The 27,219-nt window shown below is 40.5% G+C and overlaps 1 protein-coding gene across 2 annotated transcripts in view; it reads right to left on the bottom strand.

Moving 5' to 3' along the window:
• Nucleotides 1-19,043, bottom strand: part of PRDM1 (PR/SET domain 1) — a 65,138-nt gene extending 46,095 nt beyond the window's left edge. The window contains exon 1 of one of the 2 annotated variants that reach the window (XM_074862203.1): nucleotides 18,852-19,043. The gene's annotated coding sequence lies outside the window, so the exon portion shown is untranslated. Of the gene's footprint in view, nucleotides 1-18,155; nucleotides 18,328-18,851 lie in introns of those variants that run through there. The other variant, XM_074862205.1, reaches the window with a different exon arrangement.
• Between the last annotated feature and the right edge of the window lie 8,176 nt (nucleotides 19,044-27,219).

The raw sequence follows: 27,219 nt of genomic DNA, 5'->3' as shown, positions 1-27,219 counted from the left end.
TAATCAAACCTCCAGCTGATATTAACTGGTGGAAAAAAGGCTATTTTTAGCCAGGACAGTGATTCCCCCTCACTCCTTTCATCTATGAGTAATGTATTTCCTTTTGCTCTCAGTACCACAAACCAGTCCACACCAGATGCTCAGTATTAGGTAAAATTAAAAATGTGGGCATCATACCCTTTGAAAGATGCTTTGAACTCAAATTAATATACCTAAACCCACTATTTAAATTAAAGATATCCTGTCTCTCTGCTGTGTAGTTTTCCCTTTTATCAGAAGGGGAATTTTAGTCCATTTAAAGGTTTTTTGGTTCAGCTCCACAGACCACACTTTGACTTAACAACACATTGTAATTTCCTTTTAGCCACAAGAATAAAGGAAATGTATAGAAGCAACACCATAATCTTGTCAAGCACCCTCTTTTGTTTCCCTGAACAAGCCTGTTCAAGAAAATGTGAAGCCTAAGATTTTTAAGACGTTTAGATCATGGAATACTTTTATTGAAAACAGACATATGTATTTTTATGCATCTACTGATGTACCCACACACATAAAATATATGCCTACTAAATTCTTTTATGGACAAAAACAGAGCAGTCTGCACCCTGCAGAGGTTTTGCAGAGTTCAATCCCCTTGCCTCAGCATTTTACCTTTTCCAGACTTTTGCCCAGAATCCATGCGGATACTTGAGAAAGCCCCACCAGTTCTCACACCCAGGGAAGTAACAACTGGGGAGCGCCTGCACCCAGACTCACCTATGGACAGGGCACTCTAACTGCTGTCAGAAGCAAAAATGTGGGAGCAATGTGAAATACACCGACTTCTCATATACCTCTATGTATATATAAGAAATGGGCTCCTGCACTACTTGTGCCATTTCTTTACATCTTTGATCTTTTTCAGAACACAGTGATTTAAATGCAACTGCTCTGCTTCTGGAGAGCTAAAGAACTTGATGCAGTTTGCTGAACATACTCAGACTTTACATTTTACAAGCAAACACTGTCCACCTTCACATTCAGTCTTTCCCCTGCTGATGTTGCCCTTGATGTCATCACTGACAACACACAGAGTACGGGCAGGGGTTTAAGAGCTGTCTCTTCCCTTTGGCGCTGAGCCACGGAGCTGCCAGTGTCACTGGATTGGGGAGCTGGCTTTGTTTTGGGTCCTGTAGGACCATGAGGCATGCCCCAACACACAGGGCAAGCCCTGGGGGCACCCACGTGTGTTCTGGGGGCACCCACGCGTGCGCAGGACACTGCTGCCTCTGCAGGCCCCAAGGTCTCGCTTGGTCCCTCCCTGGCAGCTTTGCTGAGGTGCTGGCGAGGCACTGGTGGGCCCTGGCAACCCAACCACCAGGCTGGAGAAACTGATGCTGAACCCGCTGTACTGGGGAGGGGAGAGGTATTAGTTGGCAGTGCTAATGATGCCAAGAAAATGTACTTTGGGACAAAGCAAAGGGGCACTTTAAGCATCTGCGAATTCTCTAGGTGCGGGTTAGACAGTGACAGTAAGGCAGTTTATCCCCAAGAGCTTTCTCCTCGCTGGAGGTGTTGAGTTAACTGGCGGTGACCTCCCACTGACCCACAGGCAGCATCTGCAAGTGGTGCGCAGCAGTGGCGGTCAGGAAGCACTTCTCCCAAACAGGGCCCTTTCAAAGCACCACTCCGAAAAGCAACAGCTGAGGTGACCCAGGAGTCAGCCGCCCAGCCTGGTCCAGCATGGAGGACGTCTCCCTTCACCCTCCTGTGGTTTAATCAATCTTCATTTGCTTTTTCTTGCTGCCATTTCCTCTGACTTTTCAAACTTGGGACACTGGTAGCTATTATTCATTCTCTTGTTTCTTACCAGTCGCACAGCAAAGAGCTGCAGCTTTCTATCAATAAATACCACATCAGTGCTTATTTAGCCATTATTTTAATCACTGTTTTTTTCTGCTCAGGTATCTCTTGAGCAAAAGCAGATTTTACTTCATTATTACAGTTTAGATTTCTAAGAGAAATGTCTCAATGCAATTATTAAATGTCACTCTGGGTAGCTGCAAAGTAACTTGCTAATGAAAACCCTGAATGGGAATGAAAATATAACTGAGGTATGAAGAAAGTAACTGTTGAAACCATTCGAGGTTAAGCAAGTATGAACAAACTTCTTCATTGATGAGGTGAAGCAGCAGGACTTATCCCTTCCACCACGAACAATGGTGTAAACACCAAAGGCTCTCCAACTTCCAGCTATAACAAATCATTTAGCTCTGGGTAATTTCAGTAATTCTAGTCAGCAACTTGCAAAACTGCAGAACTTGTACTCAGCTGACATCAATTTGAGTAATCTTGTTCCCACGTCTGATTAAGAGGAGACTGATAACATATTTTGGCTTCACAGTGGGGAGGGGGAAAGCTAGCCAGCCCTTCTCTTCCCCTCCACTTCTGGGTGGTTCAGGAGGGATGTGGAAGAAAAGGTGTTGGTGGGGAGAGAATTGGGCAGGAGATGGAAAAGCGAACAGGAGTCCTGGTAGGAGCTTTGGGTGTGGGGTCACGTCCTCTGTTCTAAGAATGGACTCCAGAACTGTCATACCTGAACCCTCCTCCCCAAACATGAGAAGGCAGGCTGTCCAGCTTGCATTAGTGGACAACAATGGTGGGGAAGGCATACAAACACGCAGCCAGTGACAAGAATCTCTCAGGTCAATAGAAAAGACAGGAAGAGTCAGAGATTTTGCGTAAGAGGAAGAGATTCATTGACTTCCCCAAGGTTTCACTGAAAGCAGACAGCAGGGACAGGAGCTGAACCCACACATCCTGAATCATAGCCCTTCATCTCAATCACAAGACCCTCCTTCCTCTTGTATGCTTTGCACTATCTACGGTAATCAAGAAAAAGACTGCCTTGCCCTCCTAAATCAGGAATTGAATACTAAATCTATACATCACCTAGAAAATCCAGATGTCTTGATGGAAGGGCAATGGGTTCCAAAGAAATGACAAACTGTGCTATTGCTCCAGAAGGAGGGTGTCATTTCCTAAGCTGGTCATCTGTGTTGAATCAAGATCAATTTAGATGGCAATAGGTTAGAAAATGCAGAGCCTTTCTTAGAAAGATGCAAAAGTGCACGTCTATGCCATGCAGCATGCTCTGCTTGCAAAGCCTGCAGAGCAAGCTCTGAGCCTGCTGACTGTGGAAGTATGTAGTGTTTCGAGTGGCACTGCTGCATCAAGAGAGTGATGCAGATACATTAGCAGCTAAGTTAATAAGCCTCACCGCTCAGAAAGGCACACAAATTCAAGTCCAGGGACATACTTATGCTGTTTCTAAGGCTACCTCAATCACTGCTTATACTCTTGAAGGCCACTGAACCTTGTTCCATTATGCAACGCAAGCATCATCTTTCTTGCTTTCTGGCTTTGCCAAGGCTGGGAAAGGCTATGGTTGTGCTCCATAAATATGTCATGAGGTAAACAGCAAGGAGTTATTTTTGAGCTTTTCCAGCTGAAGATTTTCACAGAACAAAATTGACCTGAGCAAGTTCAGGCTAGAAGTTCTTTAGTCTGAGAGGGGCTTTTCCGTCACAGCAGTGGGGCAAAAAATCCTGGTCTTGGTAAGACAGGCCTTGTTCATTAGTAAAACTAAATTTTTTATGAGATTGCCTTTCCCAGAGGGGTAAACTGGCCTGACTGACCAGGGAGACCTCATCTAGATATCTTTTCTAGTAAATCTTCTTTCTAAAAAATATCACAATGATCTAGACATTTGGATACTTCCAGAAGGATGAACTAGTAAAGCATTATGCATATATTTTTTAGAGCCGCTCATACATAATAAACAGAATTTTCCACCTTCAGAGAAAATTCTAGCTGACTGAGCATTATACATGCATGTGCATGCCCATGAACATACACTATTTCCAGTACCAAGACCATCTTCAAGCAATTTCTCACTCTTATAATGCATTTATTTTATGTGAAACAGATGCATGTCTTTGGGGTAGGCTTTGTCTTTTAGTCTTATATTGTGAACACCCCTTTCAATTAAAATGGGAAATACAGATTTCCCTGTCTAGCTCCAAGCCTGAAGCCCACTAGCACAAGTAGCTCCTGCAGATTCAGCTGGAATCCTTTCAGCATCCCACAATAAGTCTGCTGGTTGAATTCAGGATGTTTGGACACATATAAATCAGTGCAGCTCCACTGAGCTGTGCTTGTTTACACCAACTGTAAAGAAGCTGAACTAGTAGTGATGTATCTGGCCCTAAGTTCCTTAAACAAGTCCTGAAACACCATCACAGATTTTTACGTTAATCCTATTTAATACCTGCACAGCTAATGATAACGCCACCCTTGGTGGGACCACTTTTTAAAGTCACATAGGATGTGCTGTGCCTCGTGGGATGAACAACTAACTGAGAAAAGTAGCGAACATTACAAATTAAGATTATCAAACCACTAGAAGTGAACTGGGAGGGGAACACTGACTGATCCTTAATGCAAAATAATTCAGACTTCTAATTAAAAAATATTTTTTTAAAGAAGTCTTCCCTTTTCTTCCCGTGCCCAAATGAAGGTGGAAGCAAGCATTTCCTTTCCCAATGATGGAAGTGATACCAAGTATTATGTTAGTATTAAGTGAACTTCCTCCCATCCATTTCTGTTGAATTAATGTTGTCTGACTCAAGTGCAATTAATAAAAGCGGGCTGTTTAGATCCAACAAACTAAAGCCTTGCAAGTTTATAGACACAATTGCTTCAGGCTCCTCCTATAGTTGATCAGATACAGTGTTTTTTGAATGGACTCAAAGAAACACATTTTCTCACCTGTCAGGCCTACATTAATATCCCTGCTAACTGAACTTTAAGAACGGGCAATTAGTTTTAGTTATAGAAGCTTTCATGGGTAAGGAGGATGAGCAGCCTGTTATCACCGTCAGGACTCATTGTTCCCCTGAATAGATTTGTGTCCCAAACTGTGTGTGCCTCAGTGGTCTGACTGGAAGCCCTGCTGCAGGCCACTGCAGTGACACCTTTATCCTAGCCCCGAAACCACTTTAATGACGATGGAGACAGCAGAGGTGACCATGATCGTAAAAGGAAAATAAACTAATGCTACGCTGAGATTACAAAGCCTAACACCCATTTTCAAGCCATAAGCGGTTTGCTGAAATTTCCTAATCATCCCAATTTATTTTTTGTCTAAGATAAAATCTCCTTTTTGCTCTAAAGGGACGGTACTTAATTTGTAATAAAACACTTGCTCCTGCAAGGAAAAAAGTGCTCAGTAATGTTGCTGAATTTGCAGAAGGGGGATAAGTAAAGTTCTGGCCTTGAAGCAGCAGCCTGAAGAGTGACAACCGCAGTGCCAACACCACTGGTGGGACGCTTGAAAACAAGTCAGGGACCAAGGGTTAGTCCAGCCATTCGAACGTGACAGGAAGGCTAGTTAATAAACACCAGCTAACCCCTTCAATTACAGCAATAAATTGTTCAATTGGTTAAATGTCCACAGGTTCTGCCCCAAACACTGCTGTGAACTGTTTAATTAGCAAACTCTTGCATCACTGGACAAACAGATCTTGGCGAGCCTGGGGGGACGCTCAGCCCCTGCAGAGTGAGGGGCGCTGGTGCCCCGTGCAGCTCGCCTTCACAGGGCTCAACTTTGCAGGGCTCGCCTCTGCACCACGCAACCCACAATGTTTTCACAGCTCTGAAGATTATTCATTGATTGCTGCCTATCTTATAAAACAGAATTAAGACTGTACGGGCCAAATATGGCTTAATTGCCATTCTTTCCGCATCAGTTTTCTGTATTTTGATAAGACACCCCGCAAATTACAGCTTCTCACCTGCCACAAGATTAGATAGCTGTGCACACGATACAGGTTACGCAGCACAAGAGATACCAAATACCTGGAAACTGCATGCTGTACAAATCAGACCTGCAGATTAAAAGTCAGCAGACCTATTTCTTGAAAATATTTAACACACTAAATTTGGGATTATCTCACAAAGAGTTAAGAACATTTGAAGCCTTGTAAAATGATTTATCATTGAGATCACTGCTGGCTACAAAGGGAATTTAGAGTATACCCATGAGGCATATACCACCCCTAACATTAAAAAATTTTGATACAAAAGAAGTTTTTGGTAAAAGCTATGTTACAAAAAAAAAAAAAAGTTATTTCTGGTGAATAAAGTGTATCACTGAGGATCAATTCAGAGTTAAAGACTCAGATAAGTTTCCTTCATTGGACCTTTGATCATTTTGATGAACTGCTGATTCTACATACTCTGTTATTAACTAAAAACCACACACTGGTGCAGGGGGAAAAATGTGTGGGTTTTTAAATTTTTTATATTAATTAGATCCATTTAACAGTAATTTCATGTCTGAAAAACCACCAGTCAAAGGAGATAAGTACTATTTGTTACGTTTACACAATGAGGAGAAATTGCATTTCCCTGCTAAAGTTTTCTTAATGAACTAAAACAGAGGTAAATTTATCACAGTTGGGAGTAAAATACATACAGTATTTGCCTGTGGAAAGTTGTAAGTGATTGCCCCCTGCTCTCTAGCAGAAGTATTTATTTGGTAAAGGGCTTTAGGCAGAAATGTTCATTCAGAACCAAATTTTTTTATAACACTGAGGAAATCTACCACATTGCACTTCTGCCTGAGAGGTTGAGCCTGGATCCTCAAAGGATACCCAAAGCACAGACAGGCAATTCAATTTATTGGGGGAGGATGGGGTTGGACTATGTCCCATCCTCCACTTCGCAGAAATGCGCAAATCATACTGTTGAACTGAATGCAGGATGCTTCTGGCTGAGCTTGCTGGCTCCTGGGAGTCCTCTCCTGAGCAATGTCTTCTTCCAGTGAGCCTCCTGGACAGCCTCAGCATCTAACTCAAGCTTGAAGATTCTCCTCCAGGTACCTACCACAAGGGTCCACTCTGGGAAACCTGTAGGTTGAGCAGTGTGTTACTGCCTTATGTTTAAGGACATAAATGGTCTTGATTTCTCATGTGCATCTTGCAGAGTTAAGCAAAGCAAACTCTTAAATTTGGATTCACAGGGAGACTTCTGTTGACTTCAGTATTTTGAATGCAAATTTTAATCTTTATGTTGCCAGACCCAACAGAGAAAAAATGCTGCAAAGAGACCCTTTACTGCTAACAAATTACATCAGTAATATACGTGGTGCTTAATGTCAAAGAGAGTAGTTTTGTTAAATCAGTACCATTAAAAGCTGTGTACTCACTTGCCGAATCCAGGGTTTTTAATGTCTGTGCCTCAGGAGTGGGCAATTTAGAACCACTTTTTTTTTTTTTTTTTTTAGTTTTGTAGTACTAAGCGAATTAACATCTCTGAAAAGTCTCGGGGTCTCAGGACAGGCTTTCAGTTGACACCGATTAGCATAGCCTCACTGAATTAAATAGACTGAAGCAATTCAGGCCATTGAGAATCCACGGGGGCAGGGTGGGGAGAAACTGCAAATTAGGAAAAGAATAGAGAACACAATACCAGCACTGATGTCCTGGCACACAGGCTTTTATTCTGGAGATAGTTTACAAGCAGTTCGTAACCTTTGGACTCCAGACAGTCTGTAGAACCAACACGAGGAGGTTCAAGATTTGGTCTGAACCTTCCATCCAGTACGGCACTGTCAATATTTGGAAGGTGCACTGGAACTCATAAAGTTTCCATAAAATGTATGTTAGTGAAACAAAACAAAAAAACCCTGAAACTTGCATTCATAAAGTCATTTTAGACTTTATTACTTTAATCCAAAAAGGTATTAAGGAGATAAATATTTATAACTTTGCTATGCTTAGAAGAGGGATTTCTCAGCTGATGCATTTTTGTTTAACAAACATGGAGTCCAAAAACGGCCTCTTGTTCCAGATTACTTATTTAAGATTCACTTCAAAAATTTTGATTTAGAATAATTCACAGAGATGGTCCAAATGAGATCTTTCTGCCTAAGAAAAAAGTGACTGGAGAATTCACAAACCAAAATCATCTATGTTTCAGGCCCGTCAATATTTCTTTGATGTGTTTAAAATATCTTCACTTTTATTTCCTTCTCCATTATAAATCAATTCAGTTATCATATCAAACCACACTCATGCACGAATAAGTCTGTCAAGATTTTAACAAAGTAACTTCAGGCTACAAATTAAGGTTTTGTTTTTTGATAGTCCTTTTAAAAGACTAAGTAAGAAAAGATTTACAGCTATGAATTTCATTTTGTGAATGAAAGATTCTTAAAATAATCACTATGTACTCTAGAGGCTTTCATGACATGTTAACTAGAAAGTGACATTTACTATTAACTTAATTGACAGAGCTTTTGTGCAACCAAAGTCAAATGAAGTATACTGTTAATAAACAACACAAAAATAAAAGAGTTATTTTTTAATTCTCTCATTATTTTGTTTCTTGTCACATGTTTAATGCTCTAAGTCACAGGGAACTTCATTGAATTAAATGTACTTACATCCACGCAAGGCTAACCTAAATGAAGGAGTTGAATGCCCAACAATGTTTTAACAAAGAATTATCTGGTCAATAAAAATACCTTAAATGCATCAAATTCTAAACTTCTGTCCTGAACAAAGGCTGCTATTGTGAGCAGTAGATGCTATACAGTTATAAATCCATTACTTTATTCAAAGCTAACAATCTCATTTGTTTGTAGAGGTAGTTCACTTAATTCATCAAGGGAGGAAAAGTTAGTCTGAAAAAATAATCACAGAGACAATTTCTGAAGTACTCAGTATATCTCCTACTAGCCATGGTCAAAACCCTGAAATACCAACTTACGCTGCCCATAACTCTGGAAAAACAAAATACATTGGTTTTGCTCTAGGTGTGCTTTTGAAGCCTTCTATGTTGAGCTGTAGGGATGAATAATTTGCTTATGCTCAGCAAAAGTCTACTTTTCTTATTTTAAATGCATAGAGGGGATTTGTTTGCCATTAAAAAAAAAAAAAAAAAAAAAAAAAAAGAGAGAGAGACAATTACAACTCATCCAGAACTAGAGTTTTTCTAACAGTTTAAGAAGTGTTCAGATTAAAGATACTAAACCCATTTATAAGCCAAGATGATTAATCAAACTGACCATGAAATGCTATCACTGCAAGAACTGTGCTTGGGTGAGAGGTCTCTCCCATATATAAAATGTAAATTATTTCCTTGCTAAAAGTTCAGGAAACAAGATTCTTATCCCATATGCCTTATAACAAGCAATTTCCACAAAGTTTTCAAAGCCCCCAGCATATAAGCAAGATCCACAGAGTTTTGACTCACCTGATCTATTTGGTTTTTGCCTTGTACAGAAAGCTCAAAGTTTCAGCACTATCTTGCCCCTTCATTCACCGTACAGAGTATCTCCACACAGTAACCTTCTGTGTAAAGCATGATCGTGCCTATTTCTCTCCCCTTTCTCAAAGCATGAAAGCAAAGTTACGTCAACTATCCTGAGAAGCTTTAAACTGCATCAAGCACCTGTTCAGACAACAGTCAGCTAAAAAATCAAAGTAACAGCTGAGTTGAGGTCAGCCACCCTACGAACTTCAGGACATACTCAGAGACCCCACTACCCTCATCCCTCCTGTCTTTATTTGAAAATAGCAGCTCTAGTAACGTGATGCCTTCCTTCCCTTCCCTGTTTGAGCAGGCAGTGAAAGCCCTCCTGCTGTCTTCTACTCCTAAGAAGAAAGCATTAGTCTCCAACCTACACTACAGTCTGTCTGCAGAAATAAGATAACTCATCTCACATTGATAGCGTTTGTTTAAGGAGCACAGGTTCAACAGAGCCGGTTAACCATTAGCTAGCACCCATACAGATCATATTACACTCATTATGCATACTTGTTAAGGTATCCTTAAATGAAGTTTAGTTTAAGAGAAGCACTTGGGTCAGTCAGTCTACTCTAAACACTGCTGAAGGGTAACACCAACTGCCTCAACACAGAACATCACGATGCACAGTGAGCCAGCCTTAGGCACAGGCTCCACGTTTGGAGAAATGATGGTTGTCAAACACTTCACTTACACATCTCAAATGTTTATTATCGATACCAAAAACTGCTCAGAAGGAATTCACAGGCACTAAAAACTCATACTAGATGTTTGCAGATTTAACAAATGTCCCTAAAACCAGTCCATGCAAACGTTCCCCTACATTCATCCATAAGCTGCTCAACTCTAAAGGCTGAAAACTGCATCTGTCTTCCTAAAAAATAGTGGGAAGTTACCATGCTTCTTCAAATAATTTTTTCTAGAGTCTCACAAGTTACTCACGCTGGTCAGAAAACTACTTAGTGCTGCCATTATTTTGTATTAACATAAATCTTGACAGAAGCTTTAGCTGCAATAATACTTTGTCACGTATTTTGTCAAGACCAAGGCACAAGATTTATTATTGTGGACTTTTATTACAAAACCATCTAGAAGTCACCAGCAAGAGCACCGTGCCAGGCATCACGTAAATGCATAGAAAGAAACCTCACCACGTCAAAGAGTTTGTAATCAGATAGAGAAGGGAGACAAAAAGTGAGAAAAGGGAAGTGGCATTACCTTCACTTCACAGGACAAATAGAGTATGTATTGAGGCTTAGAAAGATTAAGCCTCTTCTCCTGCAACTTTAGAGTGTCAGCTATTAACATTATAGGGCTTTTTATGCATGCCAGGGCTCACCAGCACCAGGACTGAAACACAAGGGATTGTCAGTATCCAGTAACTGAGTCTAAATCAGACGTAGGAACTGAACGTACAAGTCTCCTGTGTCCTACCCATGATTTTAACAACCCCAGCTTTACCCCATTTTTACACCTATACACCCTTCTTCTTGTGACAGTTGGTGCTAGTCTGTTCCTGGTTTATATTAATTCAAGATCCAAATCTAGTGCCTAGCTTTTCAATCTTTGTAGCACAAATAAGATTAATTTTTAATTTTAAGGCCCTGATTCAGCAACATTCAACTACGTGCTTAATTCTATCCCTATTCAGTAAAGTACTTAAGTATTTGCTTAATTCTCATTTACTCTGCTGAGACTTGAACATGTGCTTAAAGATAAGCCTCTTCTTAAGTACTTTGCTGAACTAGGGCCTAAACTGTGACCTAGGAGCCAGGAAGAAAAGAAAAAAATAGATCAATAACATTCAGTGTTATTTCCTCACAAATATTAGGCTAGCTGAAAGGAAAAGATGAAGAAAAATTAAAAAAAAATCACTTTGATTCAAGTAGTACATACAGTTAGTACAGTTGTTTTATGGGAAGAGACAAATTTTATTAAATCCTACTAAGAAACATCTCTTTAAAAATTCTCTTGTTGCCCATTTGTATCCACAAACATGCATTATAGCAATGTGTTGAACCAACCACACACTCTCAGGTACATGACTGGAATCTTGAAGTTCTTCAAGCTAGGTACCTGATCATTAAGTATAAATTAAAATTTGGAGCAGAATTCAATTGAACAAGTACAGCTGAATAGAATTCAGTCTTGTATTATCTTAAGACAAAAATAATGGAGAAATTGGAAAGATACCAGGGAATGGACCTCATGCTAAAAGCAAGAAGAAAAAAAAAGATAAGACTCTGGTACTCCACTAGGAAGAAATTGCTAGAATTTAGTCATCATCAACAAAGACCATGCAGACACTGTAATACATTCCCTTGCAAAAAGGTCTCATCATGGGTGGGTCCTTGGGCCAGCATGGAGATAATACAAGACCAGGATCAAAGAAGCCCTTGGCACGTAGGGAAAATATGTCTACACATCTAAGCTTAAGCTTAGATAGCAGAGAAAGAAAAATATTACTTTATTTTAAAAAAACCATATTGGCTATTGGCTTATTTTCTTATGTATTTGTCTGCCCTACCCCTGCGACGCTGAATCATTCCGTAAAGCATGCTTCTCCAGTGGTAAGATCCTAAACTGACCAAACATACCCTTTTTACTGCAGGCTCACTGTTGAAGCTAAAGCTACCTTGCCTGTTACAAGGGTATCAGATTCAATTCAACTGGCATGGCCAGAAAATACTGGGAAGCTACAAGTCAGGAAAGGTATCTGCAGACGAAATTTATGTTCTATTTCTTCCAACAATATATCCCTATCACTTCACTGGCAAAAAGTTTTGTCAAGCCCAAGTACTAAAGTTGAATACATACTGCCAAACTGTAGAAAGATGCTTTCACTATGTGTGTGCCCACGCAACTAGAACCGGATGCCCCACATGACTTCCACCCTTGGAGAAACTGGCCCATGAGCATTTTGCCAGGAGAAGGGCCCTTCTCACAAATAAAGACCAAACACATGTCACTGGAAGGTCTTCTGTTGGCAAGTCTTTCATGTCAGCTGTTACTGATGCTCTTCCTTCAGGAACTGCTGTTTCTCTGTAGCTGGGGTCACTCTTTTCATCTACCTTTTGATTTCTAGCAAACAGGAATGCTATTTAATCTTTGCAATTCCTAACTTACACATATGCTTAACTTCATGCACTGTGAATGGTTCCACTGAAGCCTGAATTACAGTACATAAAGCTAAAACATATGCCTAAGCGCCTGCAGGATTGGGGCCTAAAACCTGAGCATTTACTAGCTATTACCCTTTTGATGGATCCACCCCACTATAACGATGGATAAAAGTATTTATAAAAAAACCTTTGAAGATGAGAGATACTCCATAAGTACATGTGTGGGGTAAGGGAAGTGGAAAGGGCTAGAGACACAGATTGCATTGGCTGCCCTGATGTTTGCCATAGAAACCATACATCATTATTAGCAGCTGTAGGATTAAGAAGCCTACGTGGCTGAGGTAGTTACTCATATTTTGAATGAGCACAGACAGATAGCAGAGGATGCAGTTTCTCAGCTTCCACCTCAGTTCAGTCCTCAGAAGGAAGACACCCATGCAGACACACCATTCCTTGGAATGTTCTGCGGCAGTAATAACCAGGCTCATCATCAACATGCACAGCCACCCCTGTCAACATGGCCTTTGTCTCTCTCCTGCCTGTGCAGCAGTGGTCATGGTCAACAGCTAAGAGAGAGGATGGCGAAGGGATAAAAAACATTTAATCTGTATTCCCGTTGTCAGAAGGGTAGGAAAGGTTACCTGGTGCTCCCCTTCAATCACACGCAGAGCCAGGTACCTGCTGTCCCCTCCTGAGCTGCCAGGGCTGTGGAGGTATAAAGTATTTTCTAACAAAAAGAAACTGGATCACTTGCCTGGGGGAGCCATAACATTTATTCCAACAACAATGAAAGATGGCTTTGATCACTGCAGCGGCCATACGTCTCTGATTGCAGACGGCAAGCCCACCTCAACAGTTACAACGCATGTACCAGCCTCCTTCCTCCCGCCAGGCTGGATGTCAAGCTAATCAGTTTGATCTGACAGATTTTAATTAAATTAATTAAGGCCTTTCTGAATGGACTTGATTAGTGTTCCATAGAGGAATCCCTTGTGAAAAGAAACCCTGTCAGGAAAGGCACTAATATTCTTCTCGTCTCATAATGAGAAGTTTCTTGGGTTGTTATTGGATTTTTTACACCATTAATAAAAGTACTTTATAAACACATAGTGTATGATGGTTTTGAAGCCTGACACCCAATTATATTAAATTAACAATAGCCTTCTACAAACAAACAGAAGATTTTCATGTCCTCCTTCAAGCAATTTTGTTACTCTGCAGTTACTGCCAACTCCAGCATTTCAAATACAACCACTTATTCAGATTTAAACAGAAATATGCAAAATCAAGATGCAAAACAATCCTGATTACTTCCAATCAGCCCTCTCAGAGTGGCTCCTTGTACAAATATTGGAAACTCAGCACGTGTAGAAATGTGGTGTTGGTAACACTGAGAGGCCATCTTGTTCCCCACATTGGTTTGTGCAAGAACAAAGACCATTTTTGTTCCACAGGACTTGATGAGATTGTGTTGGTGTCGGGGTTACCATTAGCCGGGGTCCTTATTTCTCCATGCGGGAACAGGAACGACACAACACCAATGTGATGATCAGATCGTCCATCTTTTTTTTTTTTCCAGTCCTAGTTACATTTATATCCTACTAAGTTCCGTACACGCACTCATCTATCTTCTAATAGGCTACAGGTTATCTACACGCGCTGTTCATGCGCCTCTACAAGCATTTGCATTGGTTAATTGCAATTAGCATGTAAAGCCCAAAACTTGCCAAAAACTCCCGTCTCATACCCTGTTTTGCTCAGACTTGTGTGCTTTTGCTGACCACTGGTGTTTCTCACTTATCTGCTATCTTGTTTTTGCCAGCCTTATTTTGCTGGCCTTGTCTTTGTCCTTGCATTCTTCTGCCTGCACTAACTTTCCCTCAGCGCGGCCCAGACTCCTACATGTTGGCATCATTTTGAAAGGGTTCAATATGGGCAAAACCTCCTCTTGTGTGCACAGATGCAACAGCATGATCAAATTAGAAGGCATCATCTTGCTTCCCATATCACATTTGCGATCTGCAAAAGCGGCGAAGCTGGCAATCCCCTGGTGCTGGTAAATGACAAATGGTCACAGTCGCACCGTACACAAGAGATGTCCCACTACCTGAGACAGGCACAGACAGTGCACGCTAAGTAGCAGGTCCTGCAGCTAGTAATGACCACTGCTGTATCAGAGCTAGTCAAATGGATGTGTGCCTCAGAAGCCTATTAAAAAGTGACATGAAAACCTAAGTTTACAAACAGAAAAGCTCACTGTACTGCATTTACAGTAAGGGCATCCTTGACTAGATGATAACCATAAAAATGCAGGTAATTCTTATGGCTAGTTTAAATTAAATGTACTTCGAAAAATAAACTCACCTCTAAATCTTTTTTTAATTTTTCCTTGTGTATCAGGCAGAAAGTGGACTTCTCTACCCACTTTTCATACCTCCTGTTTCTCCCCACTTTGTAGGTTTAATTTAATAGTAAACGAAGCTTGCAAAGGATTTTGAATTCAACCTGAGAAGAAGTATCAGTGATCTTGTTGACTGAAAGGATGCTAAGAACTCAGGTGCTGAAAAACCTCTACTTCACCTACCAACACTTCCTTTTCCTCTGAAGCCAGTGGTCATTCAGAACACTTGGTCTTGAAGTGTCAAATGATGGTGAGCCCTACAAATTTTTTTCTGACATAGGCTGAACAGGGGAAGGGAACTCTGAGGTGGGAAGACACTGCATTTGGAATGAAAGTAAAAATGAAGAAGAAAAAGTAATAGGAAAAGGATAGAAAAAGGAGGCAAAAAGGATGGAGCAATAAGCTAGAGAGAGAAGGTTAAGACACAATGTACTCTGAGGGAGAGAGTGAGTGAGATAAAACAAGAAGTAAGGCTGTCTTCCAAAGAAAGAAGAAATCCTGAAAAAGAGAAAATATTGTTAACAGGCACTTACTTTATTAAATAAGAAAGAGGAAAGAAAAAGAGGATGTTACAATTTTTATTCCATGCCCCTCTGCTTCTATTTTTTCTATTTTATTTTCAACATATCTGTGATGCTATATATGTCACAAGAAAATCCTGTGTTTTGCAAGTCAGCACCCATTTACTATAGTGTTTCAATAAACAAAAGCTATTCCATCTTATCTGCTGGTTAGTCTGAATCCAGCAGATCCAAATGTGTTTTCTGGTACTATTTTGATTAGTCATGGTTTTCTGAAGTTCAAATTCATTTATTCTGAGCTTGAGCCAATAACTAAAGTCTTCTCATTGTACTGAGATTAGATTTACATGTTGATGTAAAAATTCTACTCTCAAAAACATACCTAGTTGCAGCATCTGTTGCAGTTCTATTCTCATGATCACACCCAGAAAATAAATTGGCTAGAGTGTAATTCTGTCTAGTAATTTCAACAGAAACATCTATTTTGAGACTTTCTGGGCTATTTTATAAATGCTTCAAGGAAAGAAGGCAGACAAACAAAGAAGGACAGATTTGCCTTTGCTGGAGACAAAAAAGGGCTTTGTTTAATAAATTATACAAAGAAAGATAGGTTGCAATAAAAAAGACACATCCAGGAAGAAAAAAGAATTCAGTGAGACTGACCTTCAAGTTCCCTCTACTCTTTCATTAACTGTCCACTGAGGTGATCCCTGGCCAAATACGGGCAATTCAGAGCCTGTCATAGAATTACAAGATGAATTAGGGACTGCTGTCACAAATTTACAGCTACCAAGGCCTCTGCTGATTAAATTTTCCCAGACTTGAAAGTAATTTCACTGGAAACACTCTAAATGTGGCCCTAAGATCAGCATCACGACAAATGAGTAAGGGGAATAACACTTTTCCCTTCCAATTACCGGGTGATTTTTTTCACCTGTGTGATTTGTAATCAAATAGACATAATTTAAGACAGTGTGATATGACAGTGCCAGATCTAACATGGATTGTTTGCATCCTAAAAAACTGCCCAGAAAAATCTGAGTTTTCAGTTCCCTTAAGGAAAGGTGACTCCTGTGTTTTCTTTTAACTTCTGACTTGCAGAGCTTATTAAGTAACTGCAATTATCACAGCAAACAATTACTGACTCACCACAAAATCAATCGAAAAGCTAATGTAGTTGAAACTGTACACAGATACGTTCACTACAGGTGAGTAACTTCACATGCGTGAGTAGTGTCACTGCACTCAGTGGCATAACTCACATGCATAACTATTTGCAAAACCAGGGCCTCAGATTGTAGTAAACTCACTGAAGCAGAAACCAGATCTTATCTGCCTGTAAAGCACCTGGCAGTGCACCTATCTTTGCCACTACATAAATTCATTATCATTAGCATCTGAATTTTGTCAGCTCTAGCATTCTCCCCTAACCTCAAACACTGAATTTCTTCCCAGAGCGATGTTTGTGCATGGTGGATGTTAATAATATGTAGGTGGATATTTAATTATTCTGGGATTTAATTTAGAGTTGTTTCAAAAATTTCAATACAAAATAAACGTGTGTAAGACATCTGAAAAGCTTCTAAGGTCTGGGTGGGGTAGGGGAAAACTTTAAAGGTAAAAAATATACTGAATTGAAATCCTGAAACACTTTGACCTTTAAACAGAACCTTCCTCCCCTCCTGAGGTTTAAGATAAGTTCAGCAAACAAAATTTCACCCTGGGCTTGACACATAATCTGCTAAATTACTGAAGAAATAAACAAACACTTTTTCCTTTAAAAAATCTCAACATCATTTTAGGGGAAAGACAGACCTCACTTATAACTACTGGCAATGGTTTTTACATACAAGGTAAGCACTCTTCGATTTTAACAGGAAATACAAACTTTGACAGAAAATGTTGTGAAATAGCAGCTCGAAGATAAGGAACTCTGAACAAAACGACTTTTGGTCATCTGAAGAAAAGAATAGTCATCTTCCTTAATCATTCCAGACTGATTGCTTCAGTTTGGTAATCTCACATTTCAATAGGTTTTTACTGCCGAACCTACAGAAACGGGGAGGGGGGACAGGAAAGGAGGGGACTGGAAGTGCCGGTCAATTCACTCAACCGTTCTGGTGCACCTCTGCTAACATTTTTTAAAAGTTGTCCAGTTTTTCCTTCAGAACGCCACCTGATTTCATTTCCAATGACAAAAAACCAACCATGAGCAAGTAAGTCAAGAAAAAAAAAAAAAAAAAAGGAGCACGATCTAGTGGTATACAGGTCTTTTTTTTTTTTTTTCCTCAGGAAAAAAAAACAAATTTGAAGGGAACATTTCCATGTTTGATTCTCGATGAATAAGCAAATCTTATTCATCAAGACAGCAGCTGGCTTTGATGCCTGCATTGGTATTCAGTGCCACTCTTTTTCTGCCTCCGCTTTCTCTTCTGAGATCTAGCCTTTGCTAGTGGACTATTTAGACAGCACCTTCAACAGTCACAAAATACTCCAGTGAACAGTGAAAACTACTACTATGTGTTCACCAGACCAAAACTAAACTGGAGAAAAATAAACAAAAACAATCAAAAATAAGAAAAAGGAGTAAACTCTTCCTTTGTTTAAGTAAGACAGAACTCCTAACTTACTAATCACATGCCAGCAAAGATGTTAATTTTAACCATAGTGACAAAAACTGATTAAATTACGTATTACACAAAAAGACTGTCTCATTATAATGGGGAAGAAAAAAAGAAAGCAAGCATTATTTTTTACCTTTGTCTGAGACCTTGGATATGTATGCACACAAGAACTCTTTACCTGCTCCCTTGTAACACCCACTGTCTAAAAGCTGTTTTTCTTTTATTGTTCCATAAATCACAAAAGCTCCACAAGTCAGTGTCTGGTAATACATCTTTCTTCAAATTCTTAGCTGGGTCCGTAAGGAAAAAAAACAAAACAAAACAAAAACACTCGATGAAATTTTATTTGTGTTTACCATTTCTGTAGGCAGTATGACGCCAAGTTCTACAGTGTAGAGTAATACTATTAATTTTTAATACTCAATTCTTTAAGTCAAAGAAAGCAGCATGTTTTTCAAGTCTCTGATAAAATAGACGGGAATATCAGATTAAATGACAAAAAGAGTTACAGAAATAACAATATATGATTAAAACACAAACAATGTCAATGAAATCTAATCTACTCTGAATCTTCATCTCTTTCCCTGCTTGTGCCCTGTAATAGAAGACTGAATACACTCACAGTATCCCACCCCAGAGAGACGAGTCTCTCTTCACACAACATAGACCACTTTGCATCTAATAACTATGTACATTTTAAATTAATTTAACTCGGAAGAGTGACAAAAAGTACAGCTGATACTTGACTGCATAAGCACTTCCTTAAGGTGTACATCATCTTGGGGGCTGTGCCCACCTCAGGAAGTAACCCTTGGTGGCAGCTACTTACTCACAGCTCTCTCTTCGCATCGAAAATACAAAGTGGAAACCTCCCGTTGGATATAGGTGAGAACACAAAGTGTAGTCTGCTGGCCAGTGCCTAGGGCAGGTGTGAACGAGGGCCGGCCGGCCGCTTTCACACTGAGACCAGCGCCAGCAGATCTGAGTCTTTATGAAGTGAGAAAGTAGAGCAGAAGCTAAGAGGGTACATCTTTTAAGCAGGATATTTAGGAGACTCTGCAATCCTTTTACCAGACACGCAAATGCAACCTGGCTGCCTTTTTTTTTTTTTTCCTCCACTCTAAAAATACTAACCCTTCTCCTGAACTAGTTGGAAGGGACTTGCGAAGGGGTGGAGTAAGGGAAATCAGTGCAGCAAGTCACCTTTCAGCCACCTATGACATCAGCCTGCTGCCCTGATTCCTTCATTAATACCTTTGAGCTGAAAACAATGGGCCTGCCATTAAGCACCACACAGTTCCAGATAAGAAAGCCCTAAGCAGATAATAATCGGTGCATTTAGCTGGATTTCAAACATTCAGCTGCTTAATCATTTCTTCCTCACTGCATGCTACCCAAACACAGGGGGAATGCTTTGGATGCCTTGGGCTAAGGAAGAAGGAGCTGGAGTGTGGGGAAGCGGAGGGAGAGAGCAGAGCCACAGGATGGGGATTGGGGGGGGAGAGGAGGATTTCATTCGCAATCCTCTCCCTGGGAAATGAAAACATTTCTTAATTGCCATTAGGGAAATAGGTTAAATACAGGCTTGGTAAGCTGCTAAGGGCTGGCTAACAGATTAGAGCGGATGGCTGTTGAAGTATACTCATTTCCATTATATGACAGGGCAGGGAATTTTTATTTTCTTAATAGTCTTCAAAGACTGTTCCTGTCAGGCACTGGGTGTGAGACTGCTAGTTAGATTTTAACTAGTCACCTTCCAGCTGATGAAATGAGGCCCAATTCTCTGGCCCTGAAGTGACTGCTTTACTGCTTCATCTAAGGAAACAGAAACTGTAGAACATGCTGACGAGGAAGGTATTGTAACATCTGCCTGCTTTGCTCACACAAAGTACCAATGACTAACCGCAGAATCAGAGAAACTAAAGACATGATGCAGCATACCTGCCACGCCAGGAAAGAAGGGGAAAGAAGCATCTCAGGATCCCCAAACACCGAACAGACTGACAGGCTGAGCTCCGGCTTAACAGCAGTCCTGCCAGGGCTGAGTAACTCCTCACCTCTGAAACCTTAGGGCCCATGTGGGTGCGAGTATGGGCAACTTATGAAACAACACTTGCCTACTAAGATCTTCAAAGACCTCTCCCTCTGCACATTCACCCAAGGCACTTCTTTCTGGTGGGTGTCCTTACTCTTCACCTGTAGGTTCCTCAAAAGCCTCACCCCTAGCCTACAAAGAGGATGGTAAAAAAAGTTTCCAGCAAACTGAGCAGGAGCAAATGGAAACCAAGTTTCCCTCTAAATGGGCACAGTCTTACTCATCCACAAAACTAAAAAGTGGCTACAAGCAGTACACACTGCAAAGCTGAGACACCATCCTGTAATCCTTCGTCATGCAAAACTCCCTGGGGCATGAGTGGGAGTTTTATCTGAGTAAGGTCTTAGTTTTTTAAGGAAAGCCTTTGTTCTGGGGCTCCCTAAAGCCAACATACTGAACTATGCAAACGATCACGGATTGGCAGGTGAAGTCGACAGGGGGTCATTTGAAGAACAAGTTTCAGGCAGCAATGCTGGTTTAAAGCAGTTGCCGCCACCCCCCTCTTCCTACCTGCAGATGCATTTACTTTTCTCCACTCCAGTCTTCCCCAATGATAAAGAGACAAGCATTTGTACAGCTGTGTGCAAAATGGAACTGCTCCAGCTGTAAACTACTACCCTGGCTAGGTGCTCTTCCACAAGCTTTAATGGACACTCATAAACAATTCTGAGGCAGGGAACACTATGGCCATGATTTAATAAACAAAGAACAGGGACACACAGGCTACAGCCATGGCTGCAACTATTCTACAGCACTGCAGACTACTCACCCAGAAGAGCCCATGCCCACCCTACCAGCATCTTTTAACTTCTATGACAGGGCTGCAGCCAAGTCAGCTACCAGCAATGTCCCCTGGTCTGTCTTTTAACACCTGAACTGTGCCCAGGAATTGTCCAAAAGACTGTTGGTTGAGTTAGGCCAAAACTGCTAGCAACCATCCCCCCACCAGTTAGGAGTACAGATTTCCAGCACCCAGGGCTCCTATGCCCAGTAGACTAGCACCATTAACCCAGAGGCTCAGAGACTAAAGGTATTTTGTCTCATCAGGGAACTGAGAACAGACTAGAGTGATCTCTACCACTTTTTGATATGTCCAGTGTGTACCTGTATCATCGGACATCTTAACACAATTTAAAAGTCTGGTGCTAAGTGTCAGTTTCATCTGACTAAGTGTAAACTTCTCCACTGCAGATGTCTGAAAGCAATTGATAAATGTGTTGATAAATGTGTTGGCTGGTTTTCTCCACGGACAGCAAAGGGAGCTCTGAGACAATGGACTCAAATTCAGGCTTGTGAAGCTGGGTGAAAAATACATCACCCCAGCTCCCTTCCCAGAATCACACTGGAGACAAAGGGAGACCATGAAATGCAGTTTGGATGTTCTCTCTTCCAAGTCAGTATGCTTGCCACAAGATGAGACTTAAATCTTGCTTACCTGTGTGTATAGACAGATACAAGATCACTGTGGAACAGCAACCGCATTGGTAACAAATGCTGTTGAAGGGCGTTTGCTCAGCTGTTCTGCTATCACAGATTCAGCCAGCGTGGGCAGAAAGCCCATTCATTTACAGAGCACTGGCTGGTGTTTTTCACTTGGCTAGTAATTCCATGCACTTCATTTGTGTGGAGTGCATTTCCCAGGAACACACTGGATCTTGATCTGAAGTCAACAAGAAATGGAATACCCAGCACTTGGTTCTTGCTTCCCTTTATCACCTCTCATTCAGAAATGTTTGCCTGCTTCCCATTAACTGACATAAATCCTTGGGCTATGGATAGGTATTCTTCCTGGAAGACCCAAGAATTGACAGGAATATATACACCAGGGCAACTAGGGAACCAAGGTCATAGTATGCTTGTTTTAAAGAGCCTGGGACAGGTCCTTTGCATCTGCCAATCATTTCAGGTCAAAAATTTTTATGCATGTTTTTCTGTGACCACGTATTTAGCCACAGCCAATCTAAACTAGCCACAGCACTGCCAGAAACACAACTCAATAACTAACTGGAGTATGCTTTTGCATGGTGGCTGCACATGATATCCTTACTACCTGAATGCAGACACTCTGGATGGGTGTAAGTAACACTGGTTTAGGTCCATGGAAATTAGTAGCAATGCACACATTAGGCAAACTGAGAATGTGCCTTTTGTATGAAATTCTGTAATGACACTGAAATCTCTTTTTTAAAAAAGAATTATTAATACAGTGTTCATTTATGCTGTGTCTCCTTTTTTGGTAGAGAAAGAACAGCAGGGAAGTAACGAGGTATCTACTGTTATCTCAGACTTCTTGACAAGACTATTTTTTTTCCAGCATAGGTAGAATTCAAGACTGTGCACCCTTTAAACTATTTACATCTGGACATGCAAGCTAAGCCTTACATGCAAGTGTAAGCCTTTTCAAACACACGACTATGCTACGGTTCAGTCCTTTTTAGCAAACAGCATGCATTTATTCTTGCTCAAGACCATCTGAGTACCTCTGAAAGGCACCACATGCTAAGCCAGCACAATCCTGGTTCCCAATTAAGAAAAAAGATGCTCTCTTAAATGTAACAGAAGGTCAGTTAATGTGTTTTTTCTGTCATTAAGGAAAGGAGAGGTACTGTTTTGAAGTACTAGTACAGTGGCAAAGCAGTGGACGCACTGTGCTTTACATCAAGCACCTTCCTTGACAACGTAAGTAGCATACAGATAAATTGCCTCTTTCTGCAAGTTACAACAAGTCCAGTTACTCTGAACCCTACCTTTCGTTTAAGGCACTCGAACCTTTCGTTTAACGCACTCGAATTCTCATTTCATAAACCCTCTAGCATGTGCATTCCTGTAATAGAACAAATTCCTTTTCCCTGCTTATTGCATAAACATTTATACCATATGTAAATTTAGAAATAATGTATCTATATTAGTGAATAGTCTTCAGAGTAGTATTGTGACATCAGATGGTTATCCTCTGATGGAGTAAAATTAGTAAGGTCAGTGGAAGAAGCAGCTTTATGGTAAGCATGGGGACTATTGCTGCAAACAGGGCTCCTGATTCCTATATACTAAATATAAATAACTCCAGATTTTTTTTTAAGTTATTCTTTACAAATTATTTTTTTTTTTTACATCTTGCATATCTAAAGAGAACATCTCTATTACAATATCATACTCTAAAAGAAGGAAAATTAACCTCATCAGCCATTCTGGAATCCCCCATGTTATGAATTACATCTCAAACCACACTTGGCAAACCAAAAACGCTTTGAGGAATCCCGGACAAGTAGTTGGACAGAAGTCTACTTATAATTACGTAAATATGTTGTGCTGGGAAATAAGTTGCTTGTGAATTAACTATTAAGGACAGACCATTTTTCATCAAGATGTTACTGGCATTCAGTAGCTTTACACCAAAGTAAAATGAGGAACAAATGGATCATATTCTACAATGGATGAAAATCATCTTCTCAACTACATTAGAGCAACTCCACTGCAGCCCGGTATAGAAACTGAAACCAGATTAAGTAATGGAGAAATAAGGTGGAATTTTAAAGGTTAAGTTTTATTTTAAATAAACAGTAACAAAGTGAACAACCTGACATGGGGGGGTCTGCATTACTTAATGCCTTTAAATCAAGATTAGATGGCTTCCTAAAAGGAATTAGTGGGTGAATTTCTATAACTGATGTTCTAGTGAAGGTAAAACTACCTGAGCATAACAAATTTAGGCTTTAAATTCTATAAACCTGGGAATGTGACACACCATTACTTATGATGTGACAAAAGAGCTCCCTCAACTATTTATTAGAAAAGGAAAATTAATTTTAAAGACTATTAACTGAGCTCTTCATTATCCAAGTAAAAAAATTTTTTTTTTTGCTGTCACCCTCCTCTCCCCCCTTTTATTCAAAACACAAATACACAAGCCTATTTCAAGATGAGACCAAATTAATGTGGGACTGACTTTGTGCATGAAAGGAAAAGAAGCCTGAATTCCTATAAACCTTTCAAACTTTCATTCCATCTCCCTTCCCAGTTTGCACGGAGGAGTCTATTTTACAACTTTATCCATGTAATGGTCCTGCAGACCGCTTCTTCATGCCAAAATTTCTCTTTGAAGTTTGCTCTCCCATTAGCATTTCAGTGTAGGTATTCGAACTGATCACACAAGCACAGCAGAACTCCAGAACTGTCCACGTTCCATCGAATACAGTTGTTTCATGTTGCCTGTGATTTACAGTCTTAATTAATGCTCAAAAGAAGAAGAGCACATCTTTGGTGGAGCGTCCCCCCTCCACACACACGCATATCCCTCCTCCTCTTTTTTTTTTTTTTTTTTTTTGGTACAAACCAGCGCTCTCAGGGTTTTGTTGGACATTGTGCAGGATGGCTTTGCCAAGCAGAATGGAACACACTTAATACTTTTCCTTTATAACCTTTGCAATAAATCAGCTACCACTCCACTTGCACGAGAACGGCCATTAGTGTCCTGTCCCCTCCCCCAGCACTTCCCGAATTTTAAACAAAGTAGGAATAAACTGAAGCTGAGCAGAGCCAGTGAGCCCAGTAAATCAGTTTAATGAGAACTGAATCAGTTGTATGAAGTCCACTACTGAACAAATAAGGTGGACGGGAGAGGCTGAGCTTTCCATGGAGGTACTGGGGATGGGAAGCAGGAAAGTTGTGCTCACATACTTATCTTCAGCAGTGACGCATGTCTGTTGTGAACACTGCGTTCTTTAAAATTACATTTGCTGCAGCTTGCTGCTGCAATTCTTTGTTTAGATTTGGCTGTTTCCTCTCCTGTTTGTGGTTTTGTTCCTCCATGTTTTCCCACAGAAGTGGAGTTTTCTGTTTACCCGTTTTCACCACTTATCTCCTCTGAGATTCACTTTGACTCTCCATTTACTCTTCTCAGGTCTCCCCTATTTCCACATTTACTGTAAATGAACACATCTACACATATATATATACACATACTACTGTTCTATTCAAAAGCTGGAAAGTAAATAATCCTCTATTTGCAGGAATGCAGAGTATTAAAGAAACCACATCAACTTTTGTATATGACAGCATGTAGACTCTGGGCATTCAGCACTAAAAAGACCTTCTCAAAAGTGTAACACTCCCCCAACCCAACCCAACCAAACCAACGCACATTGGTTCAACCATTTCTTCAAACAAGAGGCAGTAACTTGCACAACTGGGGCCAACTATGGATTTTCTCGGTCAAAGGGGACTAAGAGGCCTTTTACCTCCCATGCAGCAGTCCCCATCTCAGTGCCATTGTTCACTTAGTCTCATGCACTCAGAAAAAGAAGCTGATAAGATGTACTGATGAGCAAAATCAGGAATTACTATGTCCCCTTTGCACAGCGCTGTTATTGTCCTGTTCCATCCCCAAAACTGATGGACAAGGGAGAGCAGAGCCCAGCCGTTCAGATCACCTCTATGTCTCTTCCTCAGGACTGCCAACCCTCCTTCACTTGGGACTCACTAAGACAACCTCATCCTATCCCAGGTGCCTCAACCTCAGCTATAACTCTTTTTACAGTCATCCCTTTTCATCAAAATTAAGGGCTGAAATATGGATCACTTTTTCTCTTCTGCCTTCTTTGAAATAGCAACCAGGGTCCATTTGTGAGATCCTGCTACCACATGAGTCCCAAAATTTGGAACAAGATATAAACCTGTAGTGCTTATTTGTAAATCTGGTCCTGTTTCCAGAACATTACTGGCTTCATTGTGAGCCTGACAGAAGAGTGAAATTTGATTCATCTCTCTGAAACACTTAAACACCACACAACCATACTTTTAATCTTAGCAGGCCAGTCAATGAAACCCGCTAGAGCATCCTGTGCTGCTTCTCTGACAGTGAATCAATTTCTCAGATGCACTATTGCCTGTTCTTCTGGATGATCTGAAAAAAATTCAGTCTCTATTCAATTTCCAGACTTGTCAATAGGAAAACCTATTATTACTGGCACCCCTCCACCATCTATATGGCTTCCAGGAAAAGACAACTAATTAGAGCTGATAATTAGAGAGACAGACAGAGCCCACTTTGCACCCTCTTGCCCCCTGCTTTCTCCTTTCTCAGTACAAAAGGAAGAAGAGGGTTGCCAACCTGGCCTGGGAGATGGAGAACCTCTGCCACTGTAGGCACAGCAGAGACTATTCTGTACAGTTAACGGTAGCAGGTGCTCCTTAAGAGTTATGAGCACAACATTTAAGGATGTTACGATGGTATCTATCAGATAAGGTGAGGAACAGAATGTATTTATTAGAGTTGGTTTGGAGACCCTGGTTATCTACCATCAGCTTGTACTTTATGCAAGACCAGCACTGTGTGCTCTTAAGAATTCTACTGTGAGTCTTACAAGACAGGCTTTTTTAAAAGCCTTGTATTAAAAAATCATGTGATTTTGTAGGAATATTAGCCATCATGAGAGAAGGAAATTAAGTGTCTAGCCTTATTGGTGACAAAGAAAAGCCTGAAATCGAAATGCAATAGCACCAAACCCAGAAGGCTAATTAAAGAACTCAAAAAAAAAAAAAAAAAAAAAGCCAATCAAAAAAAACCCAACCAAACCAAAAAAACCAACACAAAAAAACCCCAAAAAACCAACCCCCCCCAAAAAACCAACCCCAAACCCAACAAAAAACCACCAAAACCCAAAACCAACCAAACAAAAAAAAAATCACACCAAGAAAATCCCACCTATTTTCATAACCTGTGAGATTTTTAAGCCAATTTCATGACCCTTGAGCTTGACTTGCAGTTCTTGGAAGCTGGGGTTTGATTATATTACAAGTGATAATCTAAAGACCCCATATTCTCTGCACTGATTTAAATTTTTTTCTTCATTTTTATGCAGGTAAAAAATTATGTCTTGATACCCTAACTCATAATAAACTCATTTCTCCAACCTCTAGACCAATGCTTTGCTCTTCATTGCATTTAGCAACTCTCTTCTAGCGAAGCCTGTGGTTTTCTGACAAAGCAAGTGCACTCTGTGTCCGCCATTCTCAGTAAAAAAACCCAAACCCAAATGATAAAAAAACTGGATGCAAAGCAAATTGTACTAACAAATAAGCAGTTTCAAGCTTCTGTTCTGCA

The sequence above is a fragment of the Strix uralensis genome, chromosome 3, assembly GCF_047716275.1.
Source record: "Strix uralensis isolate ZFMK-TIS-50842 chromosome 3, bStrUra1, whole genome shotgun sequence".
Classification (NCBI taxonomy): Eukaryota; Metazoa; Chordata; class Aves; order Strigiformes; family Strigidae; genus Strix; species Strix uralensis.
The sequence above is the reverse complement of the archived record's forward strand: the minus strand, read 5'-3'. Positions and strand labels throughout refer to the sequence as shown.